Here is a 23,103-nt window from a genome sequence, read left to right on the forward strand (position 1 = left end):
CGAACACATTTTGGTGAATTTAAAAAGTCCTACTATGTGTCATATATATTTATGAGCCGTCCGGCGATAATTTTAACATAAGCACTCCAAGTCAATATATGGTGCCACTGGTAAGCTTGTTGTTGTTGTGGTGGCTGTAGGAAGAAGGAAAAAAAATGCACGGGCCTGCTACTGGCTCTGTTGCTGAGCCACCTCCGCTGCCTCGTGCAGACAGAAGGGAAAATAGAGAAGGAAGAAAATGAAGAGAGAGAGAAAGACGCGCGCCGCAACAACGGCCGTCGTCCACCACCGAAACGGTGGCGGGTGCAATGACGGCCTACAAAAGATAAAAATTCTGTGGCAGCTAGCTCCCGCCGCAAGCGGCGGTGGCCTACCTGTCCCAGCCCCATCAGGGGAGTACTAGAACAATTGTGAATGCACGCTCGTCAGAAGCAACGTGTCAAGGGGCATTTGGAGATCTGGGCTGTAGATTCATGCCAGTTTAGCAGTAATAGGCTATTGTTGCACAACCTACAGTCCCATTTGAGGCATTGGCGTATCACAAACATTATTATCATAACTGTAATAATAGGCAAGTAATATATTTTATCCTTTCTTAAATGACGTGGAAATTTAACATAATGGGTGAAACAATGAGGCAGAAGAAATTCGGGTGTGAGTGGTTTAAGTGCATGGCAAGAACGGTGAAAAAAATAGGAAGCCTTAGTTTTGCCACGTTATTAGCATAGCGTGGCGTCCGTGATGCCTGTTTTGGAAAGCACCATAATAATAATAATAGTTGGTTCACAGGAAGGGAAAGGCGCAGTATCTGTCACACTTGTTTTTGTGGACACCTGAATCGCGCCGTAAGGGAAGGGAGGAAGGTGGGAGTAAAAGTGAAAAGGGAAAAAGAGGAGCCGTGGTAGAGGGCTACGGTGTAATTTCGACCACCTGGGGATCTTTAACTTGCGCTGACATCGCACAGCACACCACTTTGCATGAGACGATTTCGTGATCTGCTGCTTCGCGACACCGCAAAGGGAGCACATATCACCACCGCTATCATCATCATCATCGAGCTAGAGGGCTTTTGGCTGTCGAAAAAGCTCTGCATATGGTTATAACTACGAGACAATCTTCCTCGCTGAAATAATTGCACATATTCATACCTGAAAGTTGTTCGAGCTAATGTGCACAGAGAGCGGTAGCAGATCAAAGGGGCAGAAAAAACGCGAAAGTCGGCTCTTAAATCGTTCCAATCTTGTTGGGTTGTCGTGAAGCGAGTCTCACGCCAGTGTGCATGCGGCTGGCTGATTCACTCTGGCGACTCGCGGAGGTCGCGCCACGAAGTTTCGTCGACCAGCGACAACCGTCGATTGAGATTATAGTGAACTAGAATACTATTCTAGTTCACTATAATTGAGATGTAGTGTTCACAGCAGCGTGCGACTCGATTCACGGCAAGTCTCATTCGAACGAGAATTGAACCAAGAGCGCATCTTTTTGGCCTCTGCTACCGCGCTCATGATAAATCAGTTCGGACTTCTTTCAAGTATGAATATGTGTAAATGTCAGCGAGGAAGGAGATCTTACGGTTACCTATACCGATGTTTAATCAACACCACCTAGGTGGTGTTGGTTTAATTCTGTTTAGGCAGCCAAATGCGCTCTAGGTAAACGAAAACGGAAGCTGCGGTGGTGTGCGCTGTTGTTAGTGGTCTCGCGAGATAGCAGATTACGAAATCACCTCATGCCCGAGCATCGAGTGCATGACGAAGGATACGAATACAAATGCGAATTAGTAGGCTTCGTTCTCACGGTGATTGTTGATATGTGCGCCGAAGAACTACGTGCGCAGCGAGTCATGCACACGCGCGCTTGCACTCTTGAATTTTCCCGCCTTACGAAGGAGGCGGAAGCGCCGCGGATTGGCTGAGAAGTTCTGCGACTTGGAGTCGCGTCGCAAGGATGGGTGAATGGATGGATGTTAGGAGCGTCCTCTTTGAAACGTGGTTGTGATAGTCATCACCATGCTAAATATTTCTTTTTTATGTTTTCAACTTAGATAATCCTTCATATAAGGAAGGTCGTTTGAAACGACCTTCCTTTTAGCCCCGTGTTATATATCTTTAAATACTCGTGTTTAATTTCAATTTAGCTTAGATGCCCCCCCCTGCTATTTATCCGCCAAGCTTCCAAGCGTCTCTTGCTAACCTCTACCGCCGGTTTGGTCACATCTCCTTTGTTACCTGTGTTGGAGTGACTATGTTCGCATCGACATCTGGATGGATACTGTCTAATTCAAGTATAAGATGCTCAATTGTTTCTGGGCATCTACCGCACATAGCACAAGTATCATCTTTTTATTAAACTTCCTTCTGTAGCTTCGGGTTCTAAGATATATCTTGCTTTTCCATTGAATTATTCCAATGTTTAGCCTCTGTGTACTTTACCTGTGGTTTAATCTTTTTTTATTCTCCATCCTGCACTCCTGCATGTTACGTGGTTAGTTTCCTGGTCCTCTTCCGCCACTGCGAGTCAATGGCCTTTCGGTATAAGTATTTAAATATTTTAGCCGCACATCTATTGTCGTCCTTTTTCCTGAAGCGTTCTTTGTACAATCTTTTTCTCTGAACTTCTCGTGCCTCGAACGACGCCCAGCCTATGTTTCCCTGCACTGCTTCGTTTGTAGTATAGTGAACTAGAATACTATTCTAGTTCACTATAGTTTGTAGTTTGGCCGTGGGCTCCAAGTGCTAAGCTTCCCACACCTTTAATTTATTTCTAACCCTGACTGGGCTTCGGCTCTTAAAGGGAAGCTGAAAGGTATTCCGCAAAAAAATGAGTTATGTGCCGCATTTTGTACCTTTTTGTCCGCTGAACAAGACTATCATACTTAAAAAAGGAAGAAAGGAGTGCGAGCGGCTGTTTTTACAAGAAAACGAGCACCAGCGAGACCGCCCTCCAAGCAAACGCCGCTGTTGTCTGACCCATCATGACGTCAAGTTTGGGTATGCGAGGCCGGCGCCGGCGGTTGTTGCTGCGTGCACGTCGCTTCAGACGACTTGGGAGCTCGATATAAAGTGTTATTGATTATTCGAACAACGTAAAACACCTCTAACACTTACCGTACGCATTGGAGCCACCAGGAGTTCAAAAAAAAAAAAACGGCGCTACTATAGACGCTGTCGAGTACGTCGACAGCAAAAGCAAAGTCAGCATATTTGGGCGAGTCGAAAAGTGCAAGAGCTGGCCCGCTTTAACAACTGCCCTTTACACACTAAAGCTCGTCTCAGTAGCAACAAAAGGAATAGGCATTGTATATGATGCAATCATAGTCGACAGCGCGTTTACACAACCTTCGAGTATCGCCCAACGGCGCAACAACAAATGCACGCGTACTGCAACTGCAGCTGCCCGTCCTATACATCTTTGCAGCTAGGTTGCGCGGTGCGCTGTTCAACGCAACGCGGAAAATGGTCCGGCTTCAACCGCATCATGAAATCAGATATGTTCACAGCGCCTGCAGCGCCGGATGAAGCGAGCTTACCGGAACGGTGCCGGCAGCGAGCGTGGCGGACGAGCTCTCTGGTCGAGCGCACTCCCTAGTTGTCGCTAGCCCTATATTTTCTTTCGCATCGACATTAAGCAGCGCTGTAGTAAACAGGCTACTCGTAGAACTGCCTACTGCAAACTTTGTCTCACAATGCAGGGCGGACATGTTTTATAACGACTTGTATCCCCCGCAATAATGCCTTAGTAGAGCTGCGGGTTTTTACTGAATAAAGAATACATTTAAGTCCTGGGATGGTAGAAGACACATTTGCCTTGGCGGTGGAATTGTAGAAACAAACATCGATCAGATAAGAGCCTACCCGCCTGGACAATGTCGCCCTCCTGGTGTAGCAATTTGCATCTGTCTCTCCCCCCCATAGTATGTGAATACAACAAACAAGTTTAAAGCAGAGATAAAGAAAGGGGGTTTGTTCTACAAAAAAAGCTATCAGACCAATAATGATAAAGGTTACGACACTCGAGAATGCGAATTTTATCAATTTCAAACTATGCTGAGGTAAATAGCATCTACCAATCTTGATCATTTTTCAATGTGAAAACCCTCCTAGGCTCATGGTTCTGTTGGTGAAAGACATTTATTGGCTCAAAAGGGCATTCACAGTGAGGTATGATTCGACTAACCCTTAACAGGTCAATCCTCACAAGCACTAGGTGGAGTCCCTAGTACGGGACTCCAGTGGCATCGGCCGCTGCTCGGGCGCGCTCGACCAAGGCTTTTGGGCCAGTAGGTCAGAGCATCCGAGCAGGATCGCCTCCCAGTACTCCCAGGTGGAGTTCAGATGAGGGGGAATAGCAGGGTTGGAGGGGCAGGCCCACATCATGTGGTAAATGTCTGAAGACTTATCTCTCGCAGTGCGGACAGCTGCCCGAGAAAGAATGGTCAAAGGGTTTGAGAGTTATCGGGCACAGCAAAGTATTTGTATAAAGGCGGAGAAGAATCCGCTCTCTTGCCTTTGAGGGGCTCTTACACGGGCAGTGATAAACGCCGTAGGTAAGTAGATATAGCAAAACCATACATTTGAAAGGATAAGCTGGAGTGAATTCGTGTTCCTGATCATCGGGGTCGGAGGGGAATGCCCGGTGAGAAAGCGCGCGGGCCGCAGCGTCAGCTGCCTCATTTCCCTCAAGGCCCATGTGAGCAGGAGCCCAAATGATATTCTGGGTAGCGGGGTCCCCGGAGTGGACGCTGTTTTGGAGAAGGTGACAGGCTAGGTACGGTACACAGCCCTATTCGATGTTCCGACAGGCCCCCCGGAAGTCGCAAATAATTTTTTTGAAAGTGGGATGAGCTGCAGGTAATGCAATGGCGACCTCCTCCGCATATGTTGTTACGGGCTTGAAAAGTAAGTTCGTGCAGTAGTTCGGATTGGTGAACGACTCCAGCCGTATATTATCCCCCATGGTGAAGACCGCAGAAGTCCACATAGAATACGCCGGGTTTTCATCCATAGTGACTAGCCAGGGCTTCTACCCGCAGCAGGCGCCGGCCATTATGGACCTCACGGGTCATGTTGTTGGGAAGAGGGCGCACGCGGAGGGCGCATCACCACTGGGATGGAATGCGTACGTGCTCTTCCTTGAGAGTGATGTGCTTTATATGTAGTCGGGCAAGAAGGCGGCGACCCGACGATGTCATCGAGAAAGGTGTATATTAGTTTGTCAAGTGGGCTTCCCGGAGCTCCCGAAACGAGTTCACCACGCCCAGCCCGGGAGACGCTGGTTGGTGTTCGCGGGCAGGTCCAGGGACCATTTAATAATTTTGCGGAGGATGACTTGGAGTGCATCCTCGTCCTGCTTCCGCAAGTGGGGGTACCGAATCGAATATAGAATTCAAATGGTTACTAATGCATGCGCCAGTCGCAAGGCGTCCTTGCCTCGTCCGCCCCGCGCTTATTAGAAAACCGGCGGAACATGCGGACCACCTGTTCCCCCACCTTACGCAGTTTCGTCAATGTCATTTCTGACCGTCTGTGTTGATGTATGATGGCCCTCGTACCCGGACTTCGACATGTTCAGGGATTGGAGCCTGTCTCAAGAGACAATGCAATTTTGGCTATGCAGTTTGGTGATGAGCGTATGTGCACAAATTTAGACTTTTGCGGGGAGCATTGGAGGCCGCCGCGACGGGCATACCGGTACACTATGGTCGCCGCCTGATACAGGTTGGCCTCAATATCTCCGAGGGAGCCCTCCGCGGCCCACAGGGTGATGTCATCGGCCTACCGTGCATGCTTCACACCGACGATAACACCGAGCTGGACCGGCAGGTGCATCATAGCCAGATTGAATAACAGAGGAGAGAGCACCGCGCCCTGAGGTATACCCCTGGTTCCGAAATCAAAGGTCCATGCTCCTCATCCTGGATTCGAATGTAAGATTGTCTGTCGGTCAAAAATTGCCGAATGTATTGAAAGGCGTTTTTACCGCAGTTAATTTGAGCGAGGTGGGTGAGAATAATTTCGTCGGTAACGTTGTCGAATGCTCCCTGCAAATCCAAAACGAGTACAACTTTGTCATTATGGAGGTATTCGACGGCGTCGAGGACAGCCCGATTGAATTGTAGCAAGACATTTTGTTCAGATCTGTGTGGGCGAAACCCGAACATGATGTCCCCGAAAATGTGTTGGGATTCCATGAATTCGTACAACCTGTCGCGCACCATCGTCTCCATCAGTTTGCCCACGCAGGAAGTCAGATTGATGGGAAGAAGGTTGTCCGTGTTGATAGCCTTGCCAGATTTAGGAATGAAGGTGACCAGGGCGGTCCTCCATTAGATAGGGAGTGGCACTTCCCCAAGCCATATTGAGTTCATGTAATCTAATACAGATACATACACCTGGTCGGGGAGGTTGGCTAAACATTGGACGGTAATTTTGTCACGACCTAGAGCAGTGCCACTTTTCATTTTCGCCAGGGCCGCCCTCTGGTCATAGAGCTAGAACGGTTGATCCAGCTCAACGTTCTTATAGCCTGCATAACAGTACGCCGGCCCGTGGAGGTCTTAGGTGGTGCAAAAGTACTAGTCTCAGAGCTTGTGCGCCATCTGAGTTACGTTGCCCTGAAAGCTGTGTATTGCTCTTTGGAGGTGTTTTTGTGTTTCCGTGCCTATTTGTTTTGGGTCAATTAGGGCGCGTAAAAGTCGCCAGGTGTTCCGACTAGACATCTGCCGCGCGGCCGTATTGCATGGAACGAAATCCGTGCGCGAGACTTGTTGGATCTGCGCGCTAGATTACGCGAGATGTGTCCTCCTACAGTAGTGTTCCTATCACCAGCAATCCCACACTTGAACACGGGCCAAGGAACGCCACACGATAGGAGCGATGATGTTCACTGGAAGGGAAAGGCGCAGTATCTGTCACACTTGTGTCTGTGGACGCCTGAACCGTGCTATAAGGTATGGAAGGAAGGTGGTGGTGAAAGCGGGGAGGGAGATATAGGAACCGTAGTGGCGGGCCACAGAGTAGTCTAACAATTATATAAATAATCATAATATTAATCATAATAATTGATTCAGAGCGACGGAAAGGCGCAGTATCTGCCACTCTTGTTCTGTGTACACCTGACCCCGCTGTAAGGGAAGGGAGCAAGGAGGAAGTGAAAGCGGAAAGATAGAAAGGAGTTCCGTATTGGAAGGCTCCGGAGTAAATCTTTAACATGCACAGACATCGCACAGTGCACGGACGATACTTCCTTTCGCCTCGGCCAACACCTCGATGGCAAAAATTCTCTAAACAGGGCATAAACAACACAGTGCAAATTGAGGCCCACCTTCTCGCGCAGAAAATTAGACTCATGCAGACGCAAACTAGAAGGAACACGCTGAATACCCTGGGCATGAGAGATGCTTGCACAGAAATAAACAGCATACCGAAGGAGATAAGAGAGGTCATTAGGGTCAACCCGATTTCGAAAAACATGCATCCGAAAATACACAAGGCCAGAAGAGAGCCAAGATTGGAGGAACACGAAAGAAGTTTCGCAGGGAAAAAACATATTGTACGTCGACGCGACCACATACAAGGAACAATACGGAACGGTAGCCAGTGTGGTTGATCACCAGCTTAGGGAAATCAACTGCGCCCCGATCAAGAGCAACAATATTCTCGAGGCTGAGGAGGCGGCAATCGCTATCACCCAACAGGGTGAGAAGGCTACTAACAAATAATTACGGACTCGCAAAAAGCATGCAGAAGGTACAGCAGCGGACGCATATCCACTGTGACCATCCACATACTCAAAGCAAGAAAAATCGCCTTTTCGAGATGCTTCATAACGTGGACACCAGGCCATGAGACTGTCAAAGGTAACCAACGTGCCGACGCCAATGCCCGAGCATACGCCAACCGGGGGGCGCACGACTGGGAACAGGACGCAGTCACTAGACGCTATGGAGCCATCCATGAACATCAAAGAGCAGTAAGGAGGATCTATCTACCTCCCCACAAAGGCCTTAACAGAGAGACGTAGGTTGCCTGGAGACAGCTACAGACTAATACGTACCCATACCTGAGTCTACTCACTAAAATTCATCCCACAATATACGAGAATAAATGCCCACTATGCGGGGAACCCCCTATACTCTACCATGTTACAAGGGCGTGTCAAAAAACACACGTAGCACCAATAAACACCGCACCAACACCGAAGCAGTGGAAGGCTGCGCTGTCCTGCTCGACGCCTGATGGACAAAGCGACTGATCGACAGAGCGCGCAAGACGGCAAAGGCCACTGGGGTCCTGGACTGAGGGCCACACCCACGCCGGGAGAATTTCTTTTGGCTAAATGCCGGTAAAGAGTAATGCGTTCAATGAAATGCTGGTTGTGTTCGACAAGGGGCGCGCGATGTACCGTCACGACAGGTCATGACGTCACAAGGCGATTAAGAAGAAGATCAGAAAGAGAAGATACGTCGGCTTTTCTTACGCAACCTACCGGGTTTAACTAAAGCTACACCCCAGCTAATTTGTTTTCTAGACCGCAGGTCATCCTCACGAATAAAGCTTTATGAATGAATGAAAGGATTTTTTTAACTATCTTTCCACCCCAGTCGAAAAATACAACACAAATCTAGCCTGTCGTAAAATGGGACCCTGTTGTCTGTTGTACAATTGTGTGTTGTAAGTTGCGGCCCTGTCGTCTCTAGTACTGTTCTGTCTGTAGTATTGTTGTCTGTTGTGTGTAGTGCTGTTGTCTGTTGTACGTTGTACTGTTGTTTGTCGTAAAATGGGACCGCTGTTTGTAGTACTGTTGTGTGTTGTATGTCGCAACGTTGTGTCGTATTGTTATCTGTCGTACATTGAGTATTGTGTCGCGGCATTGTTTTTCCGTCGTGCCTCCAGTATTTTCCGCGGCAGTGTACGTCCTAAATCTGTGGCATCTCTTCAATTAAAAAAATTTAGATTTTGCTTTCATTCACATATAATGCTAGAGCAGTGCACACGTGCCTCTACAAGGCATCATGCTTAATTGTGAAATAAAAGCATGCCTTTATGTACGGAGTATAAGTAAGAACTGGGACATATATGCAAGGCTACTTATCCACTTTATTATTCTCAGCTGGACCTGCCGCAGACCACGACCACCTTTGAACCTGCATGGAAGCAAGGAACACATAACATAAGAATCAATTTAAAACCCATAAAGAAGTATAACCTGCTTCCTGATTCTCAAAGCTAGTTAGCACTCATTTAGTCAGCATGCCGACAAAGCATAAAATTTTTCATTGATGTATGTTCCAAGGTCAAAGCTGCTAAATGCCTACATTGCTGAAAGAAAAGCAACAAGAAAAACAGGCAAGAGGAGAAAACATTGGAGTAATATTCCATTGAGTAAGTTGAGAATTAAGCCTCATACCGCAAGTGTACTGCTCATAAAAGGCCCCTTCGTCTACCATAGACAGCAAGGTACTCTGCAATGTTACAATTATGACACAACCAATTACTGGATAAAATTCAGAAAAATGTTTGATTCCACCATGTTTGTTTCAAAAAGGGCATTTAATTTTTCCCAATTCTCATGCAGTGTCAGCTACAGAATAACCAATTTTTTATTTTCACGAGGTGAAATAACTGGAGAGAAATTCTAAGTGCTTCCTTACAATAGACATTCCTAGTAATTCCGCCACGCCATCGAGTGGCCACGCAAAGCACCCTGGGAAAGCGAAGTGTTGTCACGCTCACGTCTCTCTGACTGTCATTTCTCAGGCTAAGTTTTCTCTGCTATCTTGGCATTCTTGCTGTGCTGCTGCTTCCCGCTGTTTTCTTTTTTATTGTGTCCACCATTCCTTTGCATCGTGTTGCCCAGTTCGATGTTGCATTCTAAATCCATGGATCATCAGTCAACACGAAGTCTGACGTTCGCCCACTGAGGCTCTCCATAGTGGCACACGAATGCGCAGTAGGAAACCCTTCCCCCCTCTGTGCCGTGCATATCTGGAGCCCAGCACTGGAACACCTTGGAAGGGCGTAGATGGATACCATGGTCACGACGCGTTCGATGTGGCGGCGTGAACCCCACACGGCAACCTTGGCTTTACACGACATAGTGAAGCTTTTGCTTCAAAAGTCACGGAAAATTGCAGACTAGTAGCTAATTATCAAAGCAATCCGGTGCTTGCTGAATTTTGCAAGGAAGCACCACCAATGCACACGAGAAGACACATGACAGCGGAAAGCAGCGGCACAACACGCTAACATTTGTCAGCAGCCGACGCGAGAGGCGATTGCTTCTTCCATTGTGCTTTGCGCAGATCTGCCAGAGGATGGCGCGGCACTTAAAGGAGTATAGACACCATTTTTTGAAGCGTCAGAAGAAATACGATTGCTTTCCTGGTTATACAGAGATGCTCCCCAAGCAATCCCAACCTCGCACGTTTCCGCGAAGATATTTTAATTTGATTTTAAAAACAAGCCAGGCAAGTACTACGTTTTTCAAAACCCATTGGCATCGACATCTCTGTGACGAAAACGTGTACATAGCTAAACAACATGACGTCATCAAACAACTGTGACGTGGGGTCAGCAAAGCAAAGAGCGGTGACGACACATGGCCGGACTCGAACAGCGCCGCCGCCGCTTCCGGCCGTGCCCTGAGAAAGAACTCCGCTTCTGCTCGCTTTACTCGATGGCTTCTTCGTTGGTGCATGTTACAATTACCTCACCGGTGTATCTATGGAGACTGCCTACTAAACTCAGGCCCCAACAGTATGCCTGCACAAGTGCAGGGCTTACGGCAACGGTGCCTGTCGATGGCGTGCCGGGAACATACTGCGCCGCTCCCCGCCTACCCTAGACGTCGCTAGCCCTAGCTGGTTTCACATCGAAGCGCCAGCGAAAGGCGCTTCGGAACGAGCTAACGCTGTAAAAAACGTCGGAGTTTAGCGCCGCTTTACTGGCAAGCACATCTCGTAAAATTTCTTGCTTTGCGCGACGCCTTCAGCAGGGGAGCTAGCTGACATCAGGTGCGTCGCACCGGTTAGCAGCTGTCGTAAAAAAAAAGTTCGCTTGTATCACTAAATATTTCTAGCAGGACCTCCGTATTGGCCGAATAATCCTCGCAATTTAATCGTGACTGATAGTCCTTTGTACAAATAGCTATGTAAGCGAATGAACAGCGATCTGCGATAGCTAGATTACCGACAGCGGATGCTGAGGCAGCTATGACTTGGGAGCCGATCGCGGCGGCCATGGCTTTACGCATCCAGATTGCCTTGACTGCGCCAGATGGCGGCACATGCTTGGACGGCGGCACGCAGGCCTGCCGCGTCGGGACCAACCAGCGCGTGAGCAGGCGTGAGCACGGGAGCCATCGGGAGAGCTTACGGGTTACGGTGGCTGGTCGCATCATTACTAAAACATTTTTTTTAGAACAGCTTGGCTCACAGCGTTGGCCAACCGGACTGATAAAGCAGCATCTTCACGGTTCCTTTGTTCAACATTCCTACCAGTTGACATTTCCTGCGCGTCAACCCACCAAGCTTTCGTGGCTGCTGCTGATTCCTGCTTCGTCGCATGAGTCGCAGGCGAGCAGGTCGGGATTAAAGTGCCCGGCAATGTTAGTAACATCCACGCTACTGGGCAAAACAACGTCGCAGTACTAATTATGCTACGCTGAAGCGCTGCTCGACGACGATATTTTCGTGCACGTGCGACAGCAAGCAGACGAAAAACACGACCCGAATGCGTCATCAGATTTTGTGTTTACGCGATCACCAACCTTGCCAGTAGGGAGCGCTCGTGTGGCGTTCTCATATCTTTGACGTCATCGCGCGCTCGTGTCCGGAGAGATCGAAACCGAAACTGGCCCTGATAAATGCACTGATAACAAATAATTGATCTGTGCTGGGGCTTTTTGGGTCGCAGTCCCTCTGTTTTGGACCACTGTGGATCGATTAAAGCAAAAATACCGGAACAGAAAATGTACGTGTCTATACTCCTTTAAATTTGTGTAACTGTGTTATGACGGGCCATTTCTGACTAGTGCGATTAGCTTAGCAAGATGGAGCAATTTGTAAAATCATTATCCAACTCTCCCCATTGGATGGATGCTACATTTAAAAGTCACTGACTGCTGATGAGGCAAGTCTTGGCAGGTTTGAAAAAATCCATGGTTAAGCTTTACTATACAGTTTTTGTTCATGGCAAAGATAATAAACCTGGCGTTGTTTTCTGTTACAAGTTGCCCTGCACTCATCTTAGTTTATAAAAAACATGAGGCATGGTATCAACTAAAAAATAGAAATGAATGTGAACCATAAAACTGAAAAGGTTTATTTTTAAAACTTCGGGGACAGCGAAAATAAAAAAAGCTAGAGAATATGCATTTCAATTTTTTGTCTTCTACCGTGGTTTGACATTCTCAATCACGGGATCTTATCTTGCTCACAACACTCACAAAACTATGTTTTAATGTCTGCGAAACTGTAGCTGGTGTGCGATGGCAGCTCCGAAAGAGCTCAATTCAAAGTCGTGACTACAATCAGCCCATGCTCAAAAAGCCCAGAAATGAGCACAGTACAAAAAAAAATGTTGATTCAAAAGCAAGTATGCAGGCAAGTTACAGTAAAACCTCGTTACAAGAGACACTCAAGGGACCCGAAAAACATGTCTCTTGTAACCAAAAATTCTAAAAGCACCGTGTTTACTGCACATCAGCATATAAATGCATTCACACACATTAACAGGAAATTATTCAGGAAAGCTTGAAGAAGTTATTCATACTAGTATGTATTTTTGTGAGTGCAGAGTGTATTCCTTTCCAAATTCTGGAGGTAAAGCATTTCACTTTGCAAGCCTTCTTTTTGCTTTAATACCTTTGAGGCACTCTTACATGCTCGTCTCCCTCAGATGATTCACAAAAATGTCTCTTATAACAGTGTCTCTTGTAACGAGATTTAACTGTATTAGCAAAGAACACTTGAGCGAGCACATCTTAGGCCTGTGATTATGCTTTCTAGGGACTGGCAATGACAGATATTAGATTATACATTTCATGCGCAGTGCAGACATTGTAGCATTTCAATGTTCTAGCATCTGTAAATGTTAATTTTGGCAGTCTTGGGCTCCAATGCGATGTTATGGAATTCAAAATCTAAGGTTGCTGCATGTTTCCTGACCTGCCGCGACCCCCCCCAAAAAAAACAAAATTACCTCCTCCACCTCAAAATATATTTTCACAAACACAGAAGCCATATTTGATGGCACCTCTGTCTGACGATGGGAAAGTGAGTCTATCAACGAGACAGCACAAAAACAACCCTGCTAACATGAATGGCCCAACTACAAAAAAAACCTCCAAGAGCCGCACAAAAAAAAAACCAACTAGATATATCTATTAGAAGCATGCAGCACTTAAAACTCAGCGTAGAAGCATTGCTCCAAAATCACAAGCCGGCCCTTTTCGCAGTGCGACGCAATAGAAGTGCTGCCTCGTTACAAATGGCCACATTGCTTTAGAGGGATGCTTCACTGCACGGACCGTTGCCTGTACAGTGAAGCATCCTCAAACCACTACGGTTCAGAATACTCGAAGCGCGGAAAAGCACGTCGATGCAAGAGAAAAATAACGGGTAAGCATTACGATGGCATGACGTCATCTCAAAATAAAATAAAAGGCCAGTGATGCATGCTGCAGTATATGAAACATCGCAACTGGTCATATCACAACAGAAAGCTTTCCCTGCATATGGCCAACTTTTGCGTCTAGTCGGGGCATTTTGGCGCAATGTGGCGCACATTTAACGAATTTCGCACTTATGGCGCAGCAACATGCAGCTGTATCAATAAGGCGCAGTTGGCGCAGCTGTTACACCCCTGCTGTTGTGCCTCCACTGACTAAAAGTTATGAGTGCCCTTCGGGCACCACTAGATCAGAAATTGGCACAGAAGCCCAAGAAAATTGGTCGAGTATATTGCGATGCTGGCAATATGCATACAACAGCAGAGGCGAATGCAGATTCCAGAGAGAAAACAAGTGTGGCTACCGTATTGCTAGGAGGTTTAGCAGATACGAAGGAGCCGGCCCCAGAGGAGAAAGACGAGCATGTGAGTCCACAAGATGGCTCAGAAAACGGCGAGGCCAGTAGCGATAAGATACCAATGTCAAGACCCACTATGTGTTTAGCAGAGGCAGAGCCTGCGGTGCTGTTCCCAACCATAGCTACCACCGCAAAGTTACATGTCGCTTTAGCAGAGGCAGACATTGTCGATGTCAGAAACACACAGGTGTCATTGCTATCCATCGCAGGGGATTAGAAAGATGAGAGAAATATGCCAGATGATGGCCAGGCCGGCCAGCGGACACAAAAAAATCCTGCCAGTTGAATGTTGCAGTACCAGAGCAGGTGAGCCCTGAAGAAGGCCCCAAGATCATTCGGAATGAGCGCCTCCAGCAATGAAAGTGAGATCTGCATTTCGACCACAGCAGGTGCCACGTTAACCAAAGGAGACGTTGAGCAGCCAATGCAAGCGCCAGGAAGAACAAACAGAGTGCAAGAAGCTTGCGGAAATGTTAGTGGTACGCCAGCTATTTCCTTGCTGCAGGAGTTACCACCGATAAGTGGTGACACACTTATCGCCTGGCGGCCATAAAACCTGTGAGCGGGGTCGGGTTTTTGTGGCGCTACTTAACATAAAGTTAAAGTACTGTGTTTTCCTTTTAGATATGGAAAAGGATGCACTCATAAAGCGAAATCCGGAGTGTGGGCACAGTGCCCGAGAGTCGCTGGCTGGAGCTAATCTGTGATATTGCACTCACGCTGGCTTGCCCTGCGTGGTGGCTTCCACAGACGATGGCGAACTTGTGGGGGAACAGCGTGTTGCATGCAGTAAGCGGGGGGTACCAGAGGGGCGGTGAAGCTGTTTGTGCATCTGTGCTGCACCCCACACACCAATGGCTTGCCTGTCGCTCGTGGGTTACTATCATCTTCAGACGAGCGGCACTGTCGAGGGAGCACATTGTTTTGCTTGCCCTACGAAGGGATATTCGCAGTTAATGAAGGGTATGCCTTCTGAGGCATATTTTAAATTACGGTTCTTAACTTGTTGGGAAACTGCAGGCAGCATTTGCTTCTGCAGAGCCGAATTCAGTGTGCATGCTGCAACGCGCTGTGAAGAAACACGAATGTTTTCAATTCTCCCCCGAGCGCTCTGATGGCCAGAAGCCTGCTCGTAGGAGTTGGCAGCTCTTAATTTTGTTCTGCAATGTATTCAGTTGTCTGTCAAAGCCTGGCAATAAAAATAAAACCAAGCGACAAAGGGTGAACATAGACCTCACACCAAACAAGCAAACCGAGGTATTCATACCATTTCTCTATGCCTGCCTCATGTTCTACGTAAACTCGTCACCAGCAGTGACTGTTGCCAGATGCAGAAGTGTTTTCTGCCATTTTTCACAGCCACATTTTTTATCCCGCCCGCAAAACAAGTTCCAATATACTGTTAACATTGAGGTTGCTGGCAAAAGTTTAGAAGACTCGACATGAAAAACTGAGCATTACACACTTCAGCACGCAGTTTTCAGGCAAAAAGTTCACCTTAATCTCGCTCCCATATGTACTTGCACTGCTTCGAGTGGAGGACATATTCTCAAAGAGACCTTGTCGAAGGAAACGCCGAGGGGCGTTCATGAATCTGAATTGGCCCTGGGAAGGAGGAGCAGCTGTTTTCTCCACTCAGTGGAGTGGAGGTGGAGTGTTGAATCAAGGCGCGTTTTTGAATGCAGGTATTAGTAATGTCAACTGATGCAATATTACTTCATAAGGATCACTGCATTTTGCCTGTTTACTGTAGCAGTGCCATGCAAATGACAGCAATGGGCAACACGTCATGTGGGCAGAAGCCATAAATACATTCAGTACTTCCCTATCACACTGAACTGCTGAGTAAGCGTTCTGATAACCTGTTCCCACTGCCTCTCCTTATCAAGACATCCACCAAGCCACGTCTGATGTTTTTACCGGAGCTGAGATACAGGCATGTGAAAGTACTGCTGTGATCGTTTTGGTGTGACTGGCCTAGTGTTCCTTAGCTGATGTCTGGACACAACTGGCCTCGTTAACACGTCATTTTGCTGAAAATGCTCATAGACTCGGCAATAAAAAATGCAGCACTTTAAATACAAGGACAGCAGACTGGAAAGTGTGAACAGTCACATTTTTGAGAATGTTGGTTTAAAAATGATTGTTACAGTTCGAAATGTTAGGAAGCAACAAAACACTCACCTCTTCCTTTGGCTTTGAGCAATGCCTGCTGCTTTCAACCACTCCAGAGCCCTGAGCAGGTGCTTCTCTAGATGTTCGAAGCTGAATTCCTCTTTCATCCTTGGCCACCTCTGCTACACGAAATCCCCCGGGGATAGCCGAGAATTGCTGAAAAATAGTAATACCAATGACTATAAAATAGTATGAAGACCTGAACAAGGGTAAATGAGGTACACCTCAGTTCGCAGATGAGCCAACGTTTTGACAAGTGGACTTGTCTTCATCTGGGCAAAGTGATCATCGCTGGCAGGGGTTTAAATATGCTTTTGCTTCCGAAGAAGAAAAGCTGGGGAGGGGAAAGTGGGTGCAAAGAAAGTAGGTGTGAAGGAGTGGGGAGGAGAGGATGGGTGAGAAGAAAGTGGGTCATGAAGTGAAAGCAAAAAAGAAAAAAAAAATCTTCAGTATGTATTTATCAGTTTGGAACCAAGGATTCTGTGGCCCGCAAAAGTAAAAGCAGCAGTACAAGGAAAAACTACAATACCGGGTAGGTGATTAGTCACCACTTAAACTGGTTTGGTACAGATATGCCTTACAAAGGGACAGACTATGCAAACGGCCCTGATAAGGCATATATCTAGGGGGACAATTCTTAAAAGGTAGGGGGAGTACAAAGTCACAGGATAATAACCACACAGTGAACCACAACCGACCAAAAAAAGAAATTTAAGTATGTATCTCAACCTGGAACCAGATTCTGTGGCCTGCAAAAGAAGTAAAAGTGGCAGTACCAGGAAAAACCACTGTACAGGATAGATGATCAGTCACCAGAAATATTCCTGCTGGTTCCAATGTTCTAAATTTATGAATTAGATATGCATTGGAACCAGCAGAAATAAATATATCTAAGGGAACGTTAGAATCCCTTAGGTATATTCCCTCTGCATCATAACTATTCGGGAAAACAATCCCACATAGTGTGAATTGTGCAGTTTATTCACACCACATGTACACTCTAATCCCTTCCATAATAGCATAACCTTACATATTCCTCTAAACACATTTTCTCCTTGTCACTTGTTGCTTGAATTTCTCCTCAAACTTTTTTTATGAATAATATTTTTTTTTCATGTCAGTTGTGGTTCTCCCCCCCCCCCCCCCCACCTTTGTAGAAAGGTTTAGGAATTGTCCCCCTTAGACATATGCCTTATCAGGGCCCTTTGCAAAGCCTGTCCCTTTGTAAGGTGTATCTGCACCAAACCCGCCTAAGTGGTGACTAATCATCTGCCCGATACTGTGGTTTTTCCTGGTACTGCCGCTTTCACAGGCCACAGGATCTCTGGTTCCAGGTTGAGATACATACTTAAAATATTTTTTTTTTCTTTCACTTCATAACCCCCTTTCTTCTCACCCTTCCTCTCCTCCCCACTTTTTCACACCTACTTTCTTCGCACCCACTTTCCCCTCCCCAGCTTTTCTTCTTCGGAAGCAAAAGCATATTTAAACCCCTGCCAGTGATGATCGCTTTGCCCAGACGAAGACAAGTCCACTTGTCGAAACGTTGGCTCATCTGTGAACTAAGGCGTACCCATTTACCCTTGTTCAGTTCTTCAACCGTGCAAACCCTCTTTTTCCTCTCATTCTACCTATAAAATAGTAAAGCTGTCAAATTCATGCACTCAAAATAAAGCTCTGCTTTGCTCTTTTTAAGGCTCAGTCATCATCAGTGAATTGCTTTTAGCACTTCTGTAAAAGAATACGAGATCCAAGTTGTTTCCTGCTTTGCATCCCATAATGCAATGACATCACAGAAACAATGCACACAGCTTTACTGCTTTAGATGTTCGCTCTGAAGAGCAACATGCAAGCACAACTTCCTCTAATTTGAAACATTCAGCAGTACTTAAGAAATAGCTTCATGCAAACTATGACGACTTGTGAAAAACTGCTAGTTATTCGTCTGAAGCATTCAAGGGTGCCAAAAAGCACAGCACATATGGAAGAAATTGTAAAAGAGTGTGAATAACAAATTACTCTTTTTGCAAAAAAGTATGCATTATATGCTTTTTGCCACCACATGTGCAAAGAACGCATCAGTGCATCAACTGTGGCATAACAGTGAACTTTTAAAATGTTGTGCTGAGCCTTTCACCATGGCAAATAAGTACTGCGGACACACAGGTTACCTTTCTTGCTAATATAGAAGGCTTCAATAAGTTTCTGCGATTCTGTATTTCTGCTCATACCAGTAGTACACATCACCACAGCATGCCTTATGGGACCTCACAGGACAAGATCCAATGTGATGTGGTAAATTAGAGACCATTTTCTTTTGCTCAATATTTCACTGAAGTTCCCAGACTCCCTCATTTGCACAGTGCGTAGTTTGTCCTGCACAGGAATGGCTGCTTGAGAGTGAAACTCGTACACTACCATTTCTGCATGTTTCATGAATGACCGTCTATTGTTGGTACCAAAACCTCTTTCGTCTTTTCCGATGTGACAGCAAAGACCACAGCTTCATTGGAGATAAAGAGGGAAGTGGACTGTCATGCATGCTCACAGCAATGTTCAAATTGTGGGACAGCTTAGGTAGATATTGCATAACTGCCAGTCTCGCCTTTTCTCAAGGATCCTGCTACGCAATGCTGGTGAGGGAAGCTGACGCAAGTATGCTGATAGCAATATTTGAACAGCAAGTATAAGCAAAGTACTGAGTGCTCAATGAATCAGGTATGCTGCTGTTTTGTTCCACATTAAAAAAGGGGCTCCTTCTAATTGATTTTCAAATAGATAAAATTTAGTGAAAGGAATGAGTGACTGATTTATTTTTTTGTGAATCTGTGATCAGTAAGTCATGTGTCCCCAAGCTCCATTCTAGTTTTCAAATTCAATTGGCTAGGCTGACTTCAGCTGGGGCCCATTGTTTGCTTTTGAAAGGGGTTACAAAAGACACCCAGAAGTGACAGGCTGTAGAAGTTGGTGCAGATGAGCCTAGAGAAAAGGTGAGACCAGTAGTGACATACCCGCACATGCTATCCCACAATGGAAACAAGGTAGTGAGCAGGCATGACATCTAGTCTTTTTAGCCCCTCCAAAGCTTGGTTGTCTTTCCTCTGGCTTCATAAAAGGACAACTAAAAGAAAGAGGCTCTGGTAAAAAGCTTCGATGTCCATTCAAGAGATGCGTTGACTGGTCAGTATATGAGTTGCCCTCTCGTCAGCTCATTCTTATATAGTAAACACTGGGTGTCATGTCACTGAGCAAATCAGGGGACATGAACAGATTGTTGAGCAACAAAAAGTGTAGTACAAACTGCCAAACCATTTCTGATGACTTCATGCTCTTTAATAGCATCAAGATAAATAGTCTGTCAGCAAAAGGTATCAAGCTACCTAAAGACGAGCTGGAAACAGTATTGTGTGACTGGGTTGCAATGAAGAGCTGAAATGATTTTCTTTTCGAGGACATGTTCTATTCCATACAATATTGTGCATATGCCAAGCACAGTTTAAAAGCAGACAACATGAAAAAGCCCAGTCACAGCTTGCGAGTTGTAAAGGTATTGCGACAATGTGGGCTTAAAAGGAACAGCTGCTGGCCATTGCATGCTGCTCGATTCCTTGGAGCTGCTAAGAAATAAGCAGCGCCTCGGATGTATTGAATGCTTGTTTCACATCTAGGTTCTCATTACCTAACAGCAAGATCAACTGCCCTTTTAGAAGATAAAGCGTAACAAAAGGAAGCACATAAAAGGAATGATGGGATATACATTTGATATACAAACATGCTGCCCTATCACGTTTTACTGTAATACTGGCAACTCTTGAACATGACGATTTACAGCGCCCAACCGAGGCGCATTTGGCTGCACCGATGGCATCTAGTGGAAACAAGTGGTTTCGAATAGCCTGCAGCTGAGAATGTGCTGACATACTGATGGGAGTGCCTTCACGTCTGTGCCTAGTCTGGATACAGCTTTTACCACTTGTGACTGTTCACAAAGGTGCTGCAGAAACAAAACAATGTGTAGCTAGAGCATTCAGGCATGCATGTGCTGTATTATATATTTGTGTGCAGCAACATTAATACACCGCATTCACTTTTGCTAACACTCGTCAAATGTATTATTATTCGTAGTGCAGAGATCGTTTCCTTTTTGTACAGAACAACTCCCCAATATGGTTTAGCTTGATATTTAGATAACTGTCACCTACTGTGTCATAAACGTGATGACATTAATGGACAAGATAAAACAGTTCAGCGAAGCTCTATCAGTGTGGGGATGCATGATAAATGCACACTATCATAAAAGAAGAATTATTGGCAGATGACATCCATGCAGCCCAAAGTACACTATCTGAGTACTCTAGATTGCCATGCTGATGACTGCACAATCAAGTTGCTCCCTGGTTCCAAATCATAGCCATTTGCATGCCTTTTTGCAGTGTGAGACCTAAATGCTCAGCAAATCCCCCGACGCTGGCCATTTTGTGCACTCAGACTAAAAGCAAATACTTTTTGAAAGCCCACATGTCATGACGTTATTCATGATTTGTATGTTTTAGAATACTTTCATCCGAACTGCTGTCCAGCAAACTGGCAGAACATATTAAAATACTCATTAAGCAGCACAAGAAGGGTTCTCTTTCAATCAGTGCATCCGTTCTGCAAAATTTTAAAACATTTCACATTGATTTTGTGATGTCAACTGTCACGTATTGCTACTGTGAATTAAGCACGGCTGCTTGAATGTGCAAAAAAAAAATCTCCGTACTTACGTCTTTTCAAAACTGCCATGAACTGGTAATTGCATGGGAAGCCGCCTCACAGCAGGGCTGTGAGACCTGCCGGTGCTGCTGCTGGCGAGGGCTCCTGGTTTGCCTGCATAATGTGACTTCGCGACAAAAAAAAAAAGGATTAGAAGTAGAGCTCTTTGACTATGTTCGGAAACTTCCTTTGAGCCTTCCTGCATACGGCTGACAAACAATGAAGGGCTTTTCACGTTGATTTTGTAATGTCAACAATGAAAACACGGGGGCCAGTTGGTTGATCATACTGTGGAATACTGCGCTACTTGATAGACCGAGGACACATTCATTCGTGTGTTGTCCATCACCTGTCCCCCATCTAGCAAGTAGCGCTGTATTCCCCAGTTTGTGATGTCAACGGTCCCTTATTGCTACTGTGAAATAAGCACGGCTGCTTCATTCTGTAAAAAAAAAAAAAGATCTGAGTACATATGTCTTTTAAAACCCGCTATGAACTGGTAATTGCATGGAAAGTGGCCTCGCAGTAGGGCCATGAGACTCCTGCTTGGCCTGCATAATGTGACTTTGCAAAAAAAAAAAAATTGAAGTGAAGCTCTTTGTATGCTGGTTCGGAAACTTCCTTTGAGCCTTTCTGCAATTGGCTGACAAACAATGAAGGGCTTTTCACATTGATTTTGTAATGTCAACAATGAAAACACGGGGGCCAGTTGGTTGATCATACTGTGGAATACTGCGCTACTTGGTAGACCGGGGACACGTTCATTCGTGTGTTGTCCTTCACCTGTCCCCCATCTAGCAAGTAGCGCTGTATTCCCCAGTTTGTGATGTCAACGGTCCCTTATTGCTACTGTGAAATAAGCACGGCTGCTTCATTGTGTTAAAAAAAAATCTGAGTACATATGTCTTTTCAAACCCGCTATGAACTGGCAAGTGCATGGAAAGCGGCCTCGCAGTAGGCCATGAGACTCCTGCTTGGCCTGCATAATGTCGCGAAAAAAAAAATAGAAGTAAAGCTCTTTGTATGACTATGTTTGGAAACTTCCCTTGAGCATTTCTGCATTTCGCTGACAAACATTGAAGGGCTTCCAAATCACAAGAAAACGCAAGAAAACGCGACAAATTTTGAAATGCAAACAGTAGTTCCTCACGTTTCACGAGTCCTACACTACAATCGATGTTTCCGGCATTACCTTGAAACGCACATATTACTTGCGCAAGAGAAAACTAAGCTCCGTTTCCTTTCATTCAGATGTTCATTATTTTAGGCTGAACACTGACTTCGGCATTTATATCGAACTGCTAGTAGAAGCACTTTATTAAAAGGAACTGCAAATAGCGATACAAATGTTCTACGAACACTGGGTTGTGCAAGGTGCACCGAAGAATATAACAAGGACAATCGCTGCGCTACGCAGTTAAATCTAAATGAGGTATCCAGCCACAGATGCTCGCGTACACAACAGTGCATCGCAAGCGTTGCAGCACAGGCAGAACAACTAATATAATGAATGCTTTACCTGCAAATGCCATGACTTGCCTCAAGTGCTTCTTTTCCGGTGCGGTTCGAACCCGGCAGACGCTTGCAGCGTTGAACGTGAACGCATTGCCAGGTGCGTGGGGGCTTCAGCGCTTCTCAAGCGTTTGACGTTTCCGCTATATCAACCAACAACTCCAACCGTATAGAACACTGCACGCTGGACGCACAAAGCAAAGCGCAGCAAGCATCGACGAACGCAAACACCGGCTTTAGCGAAGTATTTCAACTTCAAAAACGAACAACTGACATTACGACGCCGCCATGCCGCTGATACTACGCGTCACGCACGGAGGGTAATAGCAAAGTAAGTGCAGCAGACTACGTTTCAGCGGCTCCACTCCGCCACTGACGAACAGGGGGCGCTAAAGTCACCTAGCAGAATTCGTCAGCAAATGCAGTTTTAACTGCCAATTTTCAGCGTGCCAGACCATGAAAGTGCAAAAAACTATTTCCGATTTTGTATCCAGCGCGTGACAAGCATTTTAGGTACAGAATTGTTACAAAGTAGACTTTACACAAAAGTAAGCTGCGCGCATCTAGTGGCG

General features: G+C 46.0%; 1 long non-coding RNA gene across 1 annotated transcript; it reads right to left on the reverse strand.

Annotated features, from left to right (window-relative positions):
- Positions 1 to 9,110: 9,110 nt before the first annotated feature.
- Positions 9,111 to 22,733, reverse strand: LOC146181215 (uncharacterized). Its single transcript, XR_014700184.1, has 4 exons — positions 22,539 to 22,733; positions 21,031 to 21,146; positions 16,274 to 16,420; positions 9,111 to 9,145 (listed from the first exon to the last, which is right to left on the reverse strand). It is a non-coding gene; the product is annotated as an uncharacterized LOC146181215 (long non-coding RNA).
- Positions 22,734 to 23,103: the final 370 nt, after the last annotated feature.

Source organism: Amblyomma maculatum, chromosome 8 (assembly GCF_055883805.1).
Source record: "Amblyomma maculatum isolate TAMU_Amacu chromosome 8, ASM5588380v1, whole genome shotgun sequence".
Classification (NCBI taxonomy): Eukaryota; Metazoa; Arthropoda; class Arachnida; order Ixodida; family Ixodidae; genus Amblyomma; species Amblyomma maculatum.